Below are 10,313 nucleotides of genomic sequence, written 5' to 3' on the forward strand. Positions count from 1 at the left end.
ACACGCACCCTGTAGCAAAAACCTCTCCAAAAAAAAAAAGAAAAAAAAACTTTAAAAAAAAATAAACCAATTTTGAAACATAAGTTGGAGGATTCACTCTTCACAAGTAAAAACTTATTGCAAAGCTGTAGTAATATGACAGTGTGTAACTGGTTAAAGAATTTACCTATAAATAAATGGGGCCTTCTAGTGACGTGGTAGTTGGGGTGACCGGATCCCAGTATTAAACCATATAGAGATATGAATTAATATGTGGTCAACTAATTTAAAATTTATTTTAATGATACACAATTATACATGTTTGTGGGAACAGGGTCAATCTTTTGATATATCTGTACTATATAAAGTGATAAAATTAGGATAACTAGCATATCTACCAGCCAGACATTTATTATTTCTTTGTGATTATAGCATTCAAAATCTTCTCTTCTAGCTATTTTGAAATATAAAGTGTATTAACTAGTCTCTCTACTATGCAAGAGATCATTGTAACTTATTTCTTCTAACTGAAAATTTGTACTTTGGACCAGCCTCTCTCCATTCCCCCTCCCCACAACCTTTCCCGCCTTCTCGTAATCACTATTCTACTCTCTACCTCTATGAGAGCCACAGTTTGGGATTCCACATATGAATGAGATCATGTGGTACTTGACTATGTCTAGCTTATTTCACTTAACATTATGTACTCCAAACTTAGCCATGATGCTACAGATGAAAGATTTTATTATTTTTGGATGAATAGTATTCAATTGTGTAAATATACCACGTTTTATTTATCCATTCATTCATTGATGAACACTTAGGTTGATTCCATATCTCAGCTATTGTGAATAATACTACAATAAACATGAGCATACAGATATTCCTTCAACATTCTGATTTCATTTGCTTTTAATATATATCCAGTACTAATGAACTAATTTTTGGCAAGGATACAAAGAACACTCAAAGAGAAAAGAACTGTCTTTTCAACAAAAGGTGCTGAGACAACTGGAGAGTCACATGCAAAAGAAATTTTACCTTTACCATGCATTTTATATAAACATTGACTCCAAATGAATAAAATATCTGCAAGATTGAAAACTATGGAAATACAAAAGATAACATATGGGTAAATCTTTATGTCCTTGGGTTTGGCAAATTGTCTTAGATATGACACCCAAAAGAGTGGAAGCAGAAGAAAAAAATAAATTGAACTTTATCAAAACTGAAGAATCTTAAGCTTCAAAGGTTACCATCAACAAAGTGGAAAGTGTTACTTTCATTGTGGGGTCTTGTCATGAATATTTAGGAGGAGAGGCCTGTCACTGTAGCAGGCTCTATTGTTTGCTTTCATGCACATTTGCTGCACCTGTGTACCTGTTGCTCAGTATGGGAACTCAAGTGCCCAGTTGGGGAAGTTTCACTCATGCCCTATGTAAACATTAAAGGTATAAACTTGCCTTCAAACTGTTTTGAAGGAACTGTTTTGCCCATATGAGGCTAGCACTGCCAGTGGTAGGTGAAATGTCACTGGAGCACCCGGGACAGCACCAGAGTATGCGTGTGTTTTTGCAAGAGAAGAAGAAAGTTACATTCTCAAGTTCCATTAGAGATAATGGCAATATAAGCAATAAAATTCAAATAACTGGAGCCAGCAGGTGGTGCGGTGGTTAAGGTACTCGACTCCCACATGGCTGCCTGTGGTCTGAGTCCTGGACTTGGGAGCTTATTTTCTTACTTTCTCTCTGTCTTTCTCTGTTTAGTGCATGTGCCTTATAGTAAGTAAAAATTATTTTTTTAAAAAGTAATAAATTAATTATTAAATATATTTTTTAAAAAGTCAATTAACCTGTACCTCTTCGGAGCCCCCTGAACACAATAGCGATGTGTCAGATGTCATTCTCATTGCTGTCTGGGGACTTCCTGCTCATATCTATCTGACTACCTATAACAGTGCTACAACTGTTTCTCCATATTTTGCTCTTTCTGGGGTGTTGGGTACCCATGCACACAGGCATGGCATTTCTCAAGCCAAGAAGTCCTGGACCAGAGTCATGCAGTTGACTATGTGGAGAATCTAGTACCTTAAGCACCACTCCACTGGCTGGCCCTAAGGCTGCTTTTATGTTAGAATGGAAAAAATGAGTTGTGGAGATAGAAAGCTTTCGAGGGAAGAATAGTCCACAAAAGAAAGACAGTGAAAAAAAAAAATAATAATAGGTAGGAACAGGAGATACTATCTTACAAGTAATGCATTCCATGATTTCAGGAGCTATTTATTTATTCTGTTCATTGAATAGGTGAAAATGAGCCTTGTTCTACAATCTAACTACAGAGGAGGTTTGCTGATCTCTCTTCTAAAATAACAAACGTTTATTTCTTCCTTACTCAGAATTCCTGTATGTCTGAATGACTCCCTGGGGCAGCCATGCTCCGTAGGATGGCTCAGTGTTGCAGCGCTAAATCAATATGCACTTCCCCATTTGTCAAGACAGGAGAAGGGCAGGAATGGACCGTTGCACTCTGCTGCTGTTCAGTGTTTCTGCCCGGGTGTTTCACTCATCCACTCCATGCATATTTCATTGGCCAAAGCAAATCATGTGCCAATGCCCAACTTCAAGGTTGCAGGGAAGGACAACTCTAATAAGTACTTTTTTGAAGCACTGATAGTTTGTTCATTTCTTTACCTGAAGAAATCATCTGAGTGCTTTCACATACTTGGTTTCAGAATGATTCAACTGTACATAGGCTATTTTGGTTTTCACTAGCTTCAGCATTGTCATGTTCTTATAATATTTTATGAGATTATCATCTCTGTGCTTTCTAGTCTAAGAATAGGTATAAAATCCTAATATTGTAGCTGATGATAGATAAGTTCTACATAAAGAAGAAAAAAATCCAGAATGTTTGTATATCTGTGCTCTACACGATCAGAGAAACTTCTCTAGTAACGAACTATAGAAATGATCCCTGAAAGTATAGTCTTCAGAATGTTTGTATATCTGTATATGGTCAGAATATATATATATATATATATATATATGCATATATATGAAATTTAGAGAATAAAAATCATTTCAAGGAAGAATTATTTACTATGAAAAATAATATATTGTTGAGAATTCTTTTTAATGGTGGGATTCCTTACCACATTTTAAAGTATTGCATTATCAATAATTTGAATTACAGTAATTTTAGTAGCTAGGTTATTATAGAGAAAATTATGTTTTCTCTAACACGGGAACTTAGCTTTCGTTTTTGTGTTTTAGAAATATGAACAAATTCCTTTTAAATGTATTCAAGTGAAAATGTACAATAGGAAAGAAATGGGAAGAATCGTTCAACTGCTATTCTGAAAGTTAGTGTTCTGTAAATGTAAAACCAGGCTCTGGGACCAAATAATTTATAGACCCTAAATTTATTTATTGTAGAGTAAATGTTAGCAGAGATGTGCTATGGGTATACTGAATTATTCAGGTTCGTCTGCACTTGCATTTCCTGTTATCAGTCACTGCCTCAACCCAATCAAACATACATCTTAAATAAGTGTCAAAATGATATTACTCTTTGAGCCTATTAGCTCTATTAAAAGACTTATGTTTCAATTCACGTTTGTTTTCCTAGGCTCAATGAAACTATGGAGAGTACCATATTTATTTGGAAATATATAATCAGTCAAATATAAGCAAACTGAAATTAGTACACTGGAAAGTAGTCAAGTTCCTACAAAATATGCCTGTGAAATCTCTCTCGTGGTAATCCATACCAATGCACAGACACATCTGTTACAAACCCTGTCGTACACTACTCTTACGTAGCTAAGATGGCCAATAATGATAGTATTGTTTTGATACGGTATAAGCAAAATAAGACTTATTCATGCCTATTCCATGAACAGAATAAACAAGAAGTAGCTCCTTAAGAAATTACTAAATGCATGACTTGTAACGTAACGCTATTTTTCCCCTCTTCCCTCTGTTCCTCTTGCTGATTCTTCTGTTTCTGTCCATAACAATTGTGGTGTCTCTATACTTTGCTTTTGTTTTTGCTTGCAAATTGTCCATTCACATTGTATCATGTATTATTACTCTTAGATGACTGTAAAGTTCTACATGTTTAGTTTTTTCTACATCCAGCATGATTGTAGAAACAACACTTTACCCTGCCCGAGGTTTCCTATTCACTCCTTCACTCATTCAATTAACTTTGGGACCAATTGTGTTTTGGCATCATGCTAGCGAACTGCTTTTAAATCCAAAAGGACTATCGAGCCATCATTTAGTGATTCCTGTTACAGGAATGTCCCCATCCATGAGGAGCATCTGTCTTAGGTAAATGGAGTAATAACTGTTCATTTTAGAGTTAGGAGACATCATCGTCACTATAAGGGAAGTTTACAGGGAGCGATGCTCTCACTGTTGCTGGGTAAATATTCTTGGGACTGGGGACTGCAACTTAGGTTCTCTCTCTCTCTCTCTCCCCTCTATCACTCTCTCTCTCACACATATACAAACAAACGTAATTATTTGGTTTAATAATGCTATCATATTGTGTAATGTTTAAGAGTTTAAGTTCTGGATTCAGATTTTTAGGGAGTTTATATCCCCGCTAAACTACTCATTAGTTGGGTGACATTGAGCATGTTTAAAACCTGTTAGGGGGGCTAGCAGGTGGCATGGTGGTTAAGAGTGTTGGACTCCCACATGGTTGATTGTGATTCGAGTCCTGGACCTAGTGGCTTGCTTTCTCACTTTCTCTCTCTCTCTCTTAGTCTGTCCCTCTCTGGTAAAATTAATAAAAATAAATAAATAAAGTTAAATAAAATAATTCTTTAAAAAGAGAAGAATAAATACACACCTTGATACCTGATGCCAGTAAACCATGGAAGCTAGAATAAGAATATCAAGATGGTACTTACCTTTCCAACTCACTGCAAGAGAAACTTTCAAATATTAGCCTCAAACAATTCCTGCAATTCCCATCACATGGGTAAGAGTATAATATAGACTTCAAAAAAGCAGTCTAGCCACAGGATCAACCAAAATTGTTGGTGCAAACTATTATTTTGGGGACATTTTTCTTATTAGAAAACTGCTGTAGTGAAGAATTCTTGTGTATCTCTCAACTCTGTCTACTCTTCTTTCAACAGTATAAAATTAACATTGTATTCAACGACAGAATAATTTTCTTAACCCAAGAAAGCATTTATCTCCCTCGTTTTTTTTTTTTTTTAAGAGGTTTTGTTTTTGCTACAGGGCCTGTGTACTCGCCAGAAAGACAGAGAGAGAGAGAGAAATAGAAAGTGAGAAATCACTCCCCAGGGGGAGTGATTTCCTCCTCCATTCTCTTCCCTCCTCCTCTGTTTCTCCTTTTGGGATTTTGGGCATGCACACACATTCCTGGTACATTTTTCAAGACAAGAAGTCAGGGACTCAAACCATGCGATCAACCATGGAAGATCCAACAACCTTAACCACCATGCCACCAACTGACCCAAATAAATAAATTTTACATTGTGTTCTCTGGTGAGGTCTTGAATGTAGGTAATTGAAATCTCTAAATGAGATCAAATCTGTACTTCAGAAGCTAGATAAGCTGGTGGTAAAGTTGACAGATTTAATAAAATATTAGCATCTTAAGAGACGACAAAATGCAATGGTTTAAGCAGTAGACTTGTGGGACCAGCAGATGGTGTTAACAGTTATATCACTAGACTTCCACATGGCCGACTGCAGTTCAAGTCCCAGACCCAGTGGCTTGAAACTCATGCTGAGCGCATGTGCATGTGTACCCACCCAAGATCCCAAGAAGAGAATGGAGAAGAGATTATGGCATGGTCATCTCTCCTGGGGGTGATTTCTCACTTTCTGTCTCTCTGTCTCTGTCTCTCCAGTAAGCACACACTTCCTATAGCAAAAAATATCTCTCTCCAAAAAAAATAAACAGTAGACTTGTACTATATCTTTGCAAATTTTCTGCAAATATAAAATTATTCCAAAAGTGAATTTTCTTTTTGCAATAAGAAAAAAGCAAGCTCTAGGGCTAAACCATCAGGACTGCAATCTTGACTCTCTGGTCAAATTAAAATAAATAAATGTAAATAAAATAATCCTTTAAAAACAAACAAACAAACACACACACAAAAAAACTGTTATATACAGCTATAACCTTCTCTGTGAAGTGGTAAGAATAACACTCACCTGACAGCGTGCTGTGAGAATGAAAGGGATAGTATGGTCTTTGCAGAATGATGGAATCGTAAGACTAGAAATCAAGCATATTATAGGTTAAAGATGCTTTATGGACTACCTCAAACTTAAACATATAAATGACGTTTATTGAAAAATATGTAACACATTTCAGTTCATTTATAAACATGTTTTCAGAAGACAACATGTTTTTGATGGGAGACTGTTTAGACATCTAGAATTCAGAAATTTCACAATTATCAAGCCACCACTTTTTCTCTTTAATGCCAAAGTAACAGTTGCTAACGTCTTCATTTTAAAAGCTTTAAGAGGTTACTATTTTCCAAAGGTTTTTCTCCTGTCACTTCAGAACTAATCAAAGGTGATCCAGTGTCTCCAATATCTGGGGACAATTAACTTCTTCCATTACAAGAGCAGGCTCTTTATGCCTCATTCAAATGACGGGCCAAATGGAGAAAAGACCATTCTTAAAAGAATCAGTTTATTGCGGAATACACAGACACATGGAAAGAACAGGCCAAGACATAGTCAAATGAGTAAATACCAAGTAAGTGAAAGGAGACAAAGAAAAAGGCAGTCACACCTTGATAATAACAGACCAATTTTCTCTCTCGGCCTTGGAGACCAGTTTCTTCAAGGTGACCCTAGGACAGTTCCAGAATATTTTCATGTTGTCATTGATGAGGTTCAAAGACTTTCCAACAGCACAGGGCCTCTGGCTACACCTACTATGACAAATGAATACCCTCAAAGAGTGGAGTCACAGTAAGGTGTGTTTCAGAAAACAACACAGAGGGACTTATGTTTATAGCCCCAAAGATGTGTTATCTCAGCTCTCAGATGCCAGGTGTCAAGAGAAGGGTCCCACAGCCCACCAGCATATTTGCATATTGACAAAGTGGCCATCAGCTTGTGTGGCTGAGTTACAGCAGGTATGACACTGCGAAATTCACACACTCAAAATGAAGTTTTTGTTAAAATAGTCAAACTAGAGTCGGTCCTGGCAAGGCATAATTATGTAAGCTTTTAGATTCAATGAGAATTATAACATTGCAAAATAAACATTATATCACCTCCCTAAAGAATTTTTGAAAATTCCCACGACAACATGGAGATTACTTCCATTTATCCCAATTCTCCTGTCCAATATTTGCTTTCACTATGTTTAGGTCACTTCTTGCCATAATGTCTTAAATTTCTGCGAGCCATTCCTACTCTGTCATACCTGCAACCCTTTCCAGTGTGGATACTACCTGATCTCTTCACTCTCAATGCAAGACTAAGGCCAAACTTTAATGAACTTTACTGAACACTTAAGTGGTTTTCGTTTGTTTGTTTTGTAGAGGTTTTGCCTTAGGGTGTGTGCACTCACTGGAATGAGAGAGAGACAGAGAAAGAGACAATGAGAAGGAAAGTGAGAAATCAACCTCCAGAGGAGATGGCCATGCCTCAATCCCTTCTCCTCCATTCTCCTCTTGGGATCTTGGGTGCTCATGAACATGCACTCAGTGTGTTTCCAGTCACCAGGTCTAGGACTTGAACCATAGTCAGCCATGTGCGAATCCAGTGATGTAACCACTATGCTATCTGCTGGCTTTGAACACTTAGGTTTTAATGAAGGAAAAATGAGACTGTTTTTGCTCAGTGGATCTTTAGGTCATGCCCCACAAAACAGGAGCCCTCTACTGGCCAATCCCTTTTATAGATTCCAGGTTTTAAGTGTCATGGTTTAAGGGTCAACCAATTCCCCCTCAAACAAAGTGTCTTTGCCTATATTCCCACCTCAGAGTCCACATTACATGTGGACTGGTCTTAGAGAGTAAGAGCAGGCTTTTCTCTACTCTGATTCAAAAGGAAATTTTTGGACTAACTCTCTATGGTTGGCAAGAAAAGTATCCAGTGTGAGAAATGAATATGCGGGGGAATGATATCTTTAATATCTTCTCCAACAGCAATAAATTTATAATTGTTTCACATTTCCCATTCAGCTGAATTTCTCAAAGTATTTTAAAGGCAGATTTTTATCCCTACCACCAGAGATGAAAACTGCTAGTAACTTTTAAATCAAATTCATTTTTGTCTTATAAGCTAAAAGACTAAGCTTTACTGGGTACCCCAATATTTTCCTTTATGAGGGAGAGAGGAAAAGGGAGAGAGAGAGAGAGAGAGAGTATTTTTGACAGAGTTTTAACTTGTAGCAGTCCTCCTACCCCAGCTTCCTAATTAGCCCTGATTACAGGTAAACACAACCACACCCTCATGCTTGGGTTGGTTCAGAAACTGAAACAGGGCCTTCCATGTAGTTCTCAGTCGCCCATACTGTGGCTCTATTTGTATGCCTTCATGGCTGTGCATTACAAATTTTTAATTTAAGTTTAACATATAGTCTTTATTTTTGACTTCTTCTTAATGGAACTCCATCTGTAAATCATGACCACAATTTAAATTTCATTTTCTTTCCAATTCTTCTTTTTCAAGAAATTAAACTTTCATGTGTCTTTCTGATACAGCATCCTAGATTTCCATCTCTCCCGTCCTTTCTCTTCTATCAAATCTATTTATTGTTTGTGTCATGACTTCAATCTTTCTAGTCTCCTAGCTAATCATTTCATTTCTTTACTACAGATTGCCTCCTTCACTCCTCGAATCCAGTACCTGTCTTCACCACTCAAATGAAAATATTCTCTGAAATATCTGCATTTCCTTTGTAACAATTTTCTCGCAACTTGGGAGTCTCATGCCTCCCCCTGTATTGCTGAATTCAGTTATTCTGATTATTTCTTCTTGAGCACGTCTTGTGAACTCTAGAAATTATACTCAGTTTAATTGTCTCCCTTCTCTTTAACAGTTTTTTTCTTTGATCTTTTCTTTTGTTATCACCATTTCCCCCTTTTCCCTCTTTTCTGCAGCGCTAACATACCTCTCCATTTAGATACCAACTTCAGCTACATACTGAGCTTCAATATCTGTGTTCAGTTTTGCATTTTCAGCTAATTACGTATTCTACTAAATTTACGCTGCCAATGACTTCAGGAGTATATTAAGATTGTCCCACACAAGCTTCAGAACATAATCATGAAGCTCCCTTATGCTAAGCTATGATATCCCTTCCCTAGTCTTCCATGTCCTCTATCATATAGATAAGATTCCAGAGTCAGCTTGCTTGAATCTGTCCACTGTCACTCAGGAGATCATAGAGGTCAAGAGATAAAGAATATGGTACCAGATTGTGTGAGGTCAGAGCATAGATCATCCCCCAGCTCATTGTAAAGAAGAAGCTGATGATGATTTGCAATTCAGTCTAAAGACTCCTCCAGTCACCTTCACTCTCCCATATTTTCATGCCTATAGTTCATTTCTTTAACTTAAACTTTCAACCCAAACTTATAGCTCTCCTCCTTGTCTTAGACCCCTTTATTACACCAGGGGGTTTCTGGGACTATTTCTCTTTCTCTTTCAGGATCTCTCAGTCTCCATCTCTCTCTCTGAGTGTATATACACACACCTACACACACACACACATTCATACACACATTATACATATGCATATGTAGTTCTTTTTAATCTAACTCTTCTAAATCATCCATATGTTTGCTGACTATTCCTTTTGCCTTTGGAACATAATGTAATTTGAGGTATTTCAAGAAAATTCTACCTCAAGGTAGCTCTCTGAGGATATGCTGGATGGCCTATCTTCTTCTAGCTTATACCTCAGTATCAGAAAGTAGAAGACAGTGTCTTTGTTTTCCTTTCATTCTGCTGCTAGACATTTCATGTATATACCAAGAGGAGGATGGTTTCTTGCTATAGGCAGGGGCTTTCACTAATGTAATAATTCTGATCTTTCTTTCTTTTTCGATTTAATTGCCAGAGGACATGTGTGCTTACTAGAAAGAAAAAGGGGGAAAGGAGACAAGAAAGAAATCACCCCTTGCTCCTGACTTGGGGGTTAGTCATGCCACAATCCCTTCTCCATCTCTCCTTCCTGTCAGGATTTAGGGGATGCACACACATGGGCCTACTGTGTTTTAAATCCTGAGACTGGGATTCGAACCACAGCTGGTCATGTAGGATCTGGCTCCCTTAAGCACTAGTTTATTACTAGCCTCAGTCATGATCTTT

General features: G+C 37.2%; 1 pseudogene; it reads right to left on the reverse strand.

Moving 5' to 3' along the window:
• Positions 1 to 2,860: 2,860 nt before the first annotated feature.
• LOC114005949 (uncharacterized) lies at positions 2,861 to 2,968 on the reverse strand (annotated as a pseudogene).
• Between the last annotated feature and the right edge of the window lie 7,345 nt (positions 2,969 to 10,313).

Source organism: Tupaia chinensis, unplaced genomic scaffold (assembly GCF_000334495.1).
Source record: "Tupaia chinensis unplaced genomic scaffold, TupChi_1.0 Scaffold144982_1, whole genome shotgun sequence".
Classification (NCBI taxonomy): domain Eukaryota; kingdom Metazoa; phylum Chordata; class Mammalia; order Scandentia; family Tupaiidae; genus Tupaia; species Tupaia belangeri.